The 6,603-nt window shown below is 37.8% G+C and overlaps 1 pseudogene; it reads left to right on the forward strand.

Moving 5' to 3' along the window:
* The first annotated feature begins 3,302 nt into the window (after positions 1-3,302).
* LOC102132363 (large ribosomal subunit protein eL18 pseudogene) lies at positions 3,303-3,966 on the forward strand (annotated as a pseudogene).
* The last annotated feature ends 2,637 nt before the right edge of the window (positions 3,967-6,603 follow it).

The raw sequence follows: 6,603 nt of genomic DNA on the forward strand, positions 1-6,603 counted from the left end.
TTTTCAGTGGCTACAAGGGTGCAGAGTTTCATAGCTACCATAATTGGTTTCAAGGCTACCATGGAGCTGTGGAGAGGAGGATGGGATAAGAACATGTCAAAACAATCTAAAGCTTACTGTTCTTACTGAGATTCAGCCATTTTGTTGAATAAATGCTGCTTCAATTTTCGTAAATCTCTAGTTAATTTTCAGAGTTCTGAAAACGTTGATTTTAACAAATTTTGTCAGTGTTCTCATCATAGCTTTTATGGAAAGACAGTTTTTGTAGTTCTTAATCTGCCATTTCAGAAGTGCTTCTCCACTATTTCAACTTTAAAAACACTTTTCTATGTCATTACAAAAAATAAAAAACATGAAAAAGCAATATAGGGTTAATCTCACCATTTAACCAATAAAGAATCAGAGGATGAAATAACCTATTTGACAAATGATTCCAAACAGGCAATGCCAATGACAGGATTACAACTGACATGCCTTGATTCTCTTCAGTTTCATCCAGAATCACATAAAATTATAATATATGGTTTTCATTGTTTAATATTTAAACTCATAATACTTTCACTGACTTCCTTGAATATGCTACTTTATGAATAGGTGATCAAATATATATATACTATTCAGATAAGAAACATTAGAATCATTGTTCTTGTGATTGGAAATTATTTTACACTCATGTACCTCATCACAGTCTCCTTCTGAGGGTGTAGAGTTATGTTACACTTTACTGATATATAAATTATGTTATTTAACATATGTTTATATTGGATTTTGGACTTGTCTTAAACTAAGATAAATGTAGGCTCTGTTAGTTATTGCAAGATACTAAATTGTAAGCATTCATTCTTTCAAGAGACTACCTAAGAGCAATTAAACTGCCACTTATGTGTGTAAATAATTCAGGCATTTTTCTGTTTTCTCATTGACACTCCCATGTAAAGAGTAAATGAGGAACTACCATTTAAAGTCACTGGATAATTCAAAGACAAAGATAATTCAGGCAGACATGTAATGCACATAATTTGACTAACCTTGATGAAGTGCAAAATGTTATAATTACAGAAAGGCAGATATTACATATTTATCAGTATAAGTTTAAATGTTTCTTTTTCTTATTGAATTGTACTGGGGAGAAAAGCATAGCAATGACATAAAATATACGGAATATATTTAAATTAGTTTATTAAAGTACTTTTTGAAAAAAAGCCAAAGAAACCAACTCTGTGAAACTTCAATAAAAGGAATTCATTAGCTCACGTTAGCAAATGAAAAAACAGAATTGCCAAGCTTGGGAAAGAGCAAGAACCTATTAAATCTTGGTATTTTTTCCTGGTAAGTGGTCTCATAGTGTTTTGTGGGACGACATCATCCAATTCCTCAGTTCCAGACTCCATTCCTAGAGTCTCAACTCAATATTCAAATTTTCAGTTCAGAGAGTTGTGTTGACCTAGTTTGATATCTATTATTACCCCGGTAGTCAGAGGGACAGGGCCCTATGAACCTGTTCATGCTGTTTCTTTCACTGTCAATGAAATCAGGAAGTGAAACTTTGTCTTCAGTGTTTCTGGTCTGAAGAAAACAGTTATTCTTTGCCCAGGATCATAAGAATTTTTGATCCTTGTAAGGAACATAGGGAGCAATTAGATGTGCTATAAACAAGTCTTTATTCAATGTTTCAGTTTAGACTCATCTAATTCTTTCCATTTAAAATCTATATTATGCCAAGAAACATCACCCTTTTATGTGTCATATAATGTAAGCCAATATTAAATTAGTTAATGAAATGAAGTGTGAGAATGGCCAACTTCCTCAATGAGAAACTTGAATGCTTGTTCTGTGGATACGTCATTCTTGATTAATTCAGCTTGAACCAATGTATATTTCAAATTTATTCTCCCAGTTGCATTCTTCTGATTTTACTTCCCCTCCATACCCTGCCTCTGTCTGCACTCCCGGCAAGGTTGAGTTTGAATAATGGCTACCACAGAGTCACAGCTTCTCCAGGCTAGAAGGATGCAATAGGCATTATAATGAGTGTTTGTTGCCTTATGTCCTTAGGGTCTGCAAGTCTCAGAGATTAAGTTTTTTGGTTTCTTTTTAAATTATTATCATTTTTTGGTATTTTTCTTATACACATTATATTTACTAATGTTAAAAACTCACCAATACATCATTATAATTACTACTTTTTCATCTGTAATCATTTCCTTAGCCCATTACAGCTTAGCTCCCAGCCACTGCTTTGGCTGCACTGGCACATATTTATTACATGCATATTAGGTTTCTACATGTTACAGGCCCCGAAGTACCATGTACAGTAGGATTTTATACAATTGCTTTTCAAATAAGACAAAAAAGGGAAAAAAAATGTAGTAATAATGGCTGTTATAATCACCTGATAACTTATATGTAGCTTATTATTCTCTTGATTAATATTTATTATTATCAAGAAAACTTTCCCATAATCTCCTCATTATTTATCTGTTATTAAAGAAAGACATAGCAAAATGTCCCCAACAGCCTGAGTTTCACCATCTGTGGGCACATTGCGAGGTGATGTGGGATCTTGATGAGTTTCTCCCTAACTGCCCATGGCTTCTATTTTATTAATTGGAATGTAAATCACACTGCCTTTCACCAAATCTTAGTCTAATAACCCTTTTCTAATCCCAATTTCTCTGAGAGAGCATATGCCCAGCAAAATAATTTCTAGAACTGATGTCTTAATGATTTAGACTTCTTCAAAATTGGAAGCAACTAAAAAATGAGTATCAGACTTAACGGCGATCTCCATAGGAGGAGCTCAGGGAAATCTCTGTAGCCTGCTGCTGTTAGTTGTTTGTATTGTCTGCACATAACTCTCAAGAAAGTCTGATTGGCCTACTTGAGAACACATGACAACTTTCTTAGTCAACATAGCTGCTAAAACAAAATACTATAGACCGGGTGGCTTAAAAACAAAAATGTATTTCTCACAGTTCTGAAGGCTGGGAAGTCCAAAGTCAGAGTGCCAGTATAGTAGGGTTCTGGTGAATCTCTGCTTCGTGGTTTGCAGACGGCCATCTTCTTAATAAGTCCTCTGGTGGGATAGAGGGAGACGGGGAGAGAGAGGGAGAGAGAGAGGGGTATGGGAAGGGGAGAGGCTCCTTTCTTTATAAGTAAAGAAAGGAGCACCCTTTCTTTACTTGTAAGGGCACTAATGCTATCATGAGGTCTCCACTCTCATGACCTAATTAGACCCCATCTCTAAACACTGTCACATTGTGAATTAGAATTTTAACACATGAAATATAGAACACATTTCATCTTTCCGGACCTGGCAGAGCAGGAGGCGCCATCATGGGAGTTGACATCCGCCACAACAAGGACGGAAAGGTTCCGCGCAAAGAGCCCAAGCGCCAGGATATCTACCTGAGGCTGTTGGTCAAGTTGTATAGGTTTCTGGCCAGAAGAACCAATTCCACATTCAACCAGATTGTGCTGAAGAGGTTGTTTATGAGTCGCACCAACTGGCCGCTTCTGTCCCTTTCCCCAATGATCTGGAAGATGAAGCTTCCTGGCCGGGAAAACAAAACGGCCGTGGTTGTGGGGACCATAATGGACGACGTGCGGCTTCAGGAGGTGCCCAAACTGAAGGTATGTGCACTGCGCTTAACCAGCCGGGCCCGCAGCCGCATCCTCAGGGCAGGGGGCAAGATCTTCACTTTCGACCAGCTGGCCCTGGACTCCCCAAAGGGGTGCGGCACTGTCCTGCTCTCTGGTCCTCGCAAGGGCCGAGAGGTGTACCAGCATTTCGGCAAGGCCTCAGGAACCCCACACAGCCACACCAACCCTACGTCCGCTCCAAGGGCCGGAAGTTCGAGCGTGCCAGAGGCCGACGGGCCAGCCGAGGCTACAACAACTAACCTTGGATCCTACCCTTTTATTAAAAATATTTTGAATGCTGAAAAAAAAAAAAAAAAAAAAGAACACATTTCATTCATAGAACCACCAAATCAAGTGAATTCAGCAATTCAAAACCTAACTCCAAAATTATATTAATTATGTGAAGATGGAATGAGAGGGTAGGAGTCTCTAAAAGAACAGTAACTCCAGGAGGAGAAAATATGACACCTCTATTTCCTTCCCTTAATGACAGATTGAACAAATTCAGTAGATTTTAAGTCACTTTTGATCATCAGAGAAGTACAAAATCAACTCTAAACCCATCTATCTCTTCCCTAACCTTGCTTCAGAATTAGCCTTTGACTGGGGATCTGTACTAGGGGAGAAGCTATGGTCTGAAGACTGCTCCTTCTTTTCTTAATCTCCTCTTTCATCTGTTTCTAATATTGCCAAAACTAGGGAAAGTGATGCATATGCTTTATTCTTGACTGGGAAGCAATTGCAATTCTCTTTCAGTTGCTGCTACCTTCTGGCTAACACTGACACTTCTATGTGGCAGGCATCTTGGGCACATGGTAAGGGTTGTTTTTTTTTTGTTTTCAGCTTTGGCAATGGGGGTGGGCAGGTGCTGTGGGCTATTCCTACTGCCTAGTTCACTGATGCGTATTTTATGTGTTATCAAGGATCTGCTTGACTTCTTTCAGCTCTTGCCAACTTAGGTGCATTTTTGAAACTGTTCCTACCAAAATACACTTAATTGGCAGGGAGCCATTTTTCTTGAAATACTAGCAAATACTGTACTGCAAGCCTAGTCATAGTCTGTAGTGTCCAGTTGATCCACACGGATACACGTAGAGCATTAATGTCATGCCAAAGAGTGGGAAAGAGGGTATTTCCTGTTGCTCCCTTTCTCTCCTGCCGTTTCTCTCCAAGCCACTACTCATCTGCTGAGCTTGTCGCAATGGCAGTTCAGCAGAACTGCCGCCTAAGCAGTGACTGAGAATGAACAACTTCCTACATGTTTCTTTGACACTTAATTCTTCGCTCAGCACCGTAAGACAGGTCAAAAAAATTAATTCTTCACAAAACTGACTTCAGTATCATTTGTTCACTTTCTGTTTACATCGTGTCAAAATACATCTATGTACAGTATATAGGAAAATCAATCCTTTAAGGTCCTATGTGTGGCAAATATTTCCCTGTTTTATAAATTAACCCCTTGAAATGTTTTACTAAAAATAAAGTTGCAATTTTTATGTAGTAAAGTGTATCTTTTTTATAATTTGGAATTGTGTTTAATGCCTCAAAATCTTTTTCTCTATAAGATTATAATTTCATTCACTTTTGGCAATCATAAAAATGCACCTGTGCAAATAGATATTTGATTCATTTGAAATTTATTTTATTGTAAGGAGAATGGTGAAGGTACTATTTTATTTTAGTAGATACCCAGTTTTCCCAGTATAATTTACTTAATAATTTGCATTTTCCTCATTGATTATAATGATCACTAGTGTATATTAAGTATCATGCTGTTTTCTTGGAAATCTACTTTTAAGCATTAATGAGCTGCTCATTTTCTAGATTCTGTATTGTTTGGTTAGTTTTGTAATTGTTTAGAATGATACATTTAAAACTGTAACATGTCCATTAACATGGCATCTTTCTAATTGCTTAAATCTTCTTACATGTTCCTTGGTAGAATTTTGATATTTTCATAATGTAAGTACAATACACTTATAAAGTTTATTTTCAAGTGTTTGTGACACAATAAGAAATATATATATTTGTTCTCTACACCCCTGTTTCTGAAACAGAGTTACTAAAACACTTGTAATTTTCTGAGTGTCAGGGATGTTAGGAATATCATTTGTTCTAATATTTGATCTTTGACCCTGGTTTGTGACACAGAGATCCTAAATCTCTTGGAATTTCCTGGGTGATGAGAGCCTCTTTTGTTTAATAAGTGACTTATAATGATCTCCCGGATAGCTTCAGGATGGGGACAGGTCACCAGAAAGACCAAGCCATGATTAGAAGTTTAGAACTTGCAGTTCCCCCTACCCACTTCCTCCAGGAAATGGACAGGGCCTGATGATCAAGTTAATAATCATTTTTATGTGATAATGTCTCCATTAAAAAAATTCCTAAAAGACAGTGTTCAGACAGCTTCTAGGTAGGTGATCACACCCACCTGCTGGGAGGGTGGTACATCTCAGCTCCCTGCAAACACAGCTCCTATGCTTCCGGATCTCAGCTTTGTACCTCTTTATCTGGCCGGTCATCTACACCTTTGACCATCCCCTTTATGATAAACCAGTAAAGGTAAGTAAGCACAGTTTCCTGAGTTCTGTGAACTGTCATTGCAAATTTGAACCTGAGGAGGGGGTTGTGAGAATCCCTGATTTATAACCACATTAGCAGTGTACATAGTTAAGTAGGGACTCACTACTTGCAATCCACATTGCTTAGGGTGTCGAGTTGTGGGACTGAACCCTTAACCTGTGAGGACTGCACTAACTTCAGGCTAGTGTCATAATTGAATTGTAGTACACCCAGCTGGTATCAGAGAATTGGTTGGTGTGAGAAAAACAACAACAACAATCTCCTATCAGAAGTATGGAGTCAGTACAGAGAAATAAGGAATGGTGTTTCTATGCTTTATTTTATGCTCTGTTGGATACTCCTCTGATTCTGTGCTTCTTTCTTCCCATAATATTT

Source organism: Macaca fascicularis, chromosome 18 (assembly GCF_037993035.2).
Source record: "Macaca fascicularis isolate 582-1 chromosome 18, T2T-MFA8v1.1".
In the NCBI taxonomy this organism is placed as follows: Eukaryota; Metazoa; Chordata; class Mammalia; order Primates; family Cercopithecidae; genus Macaca; species Macaca fascicularis.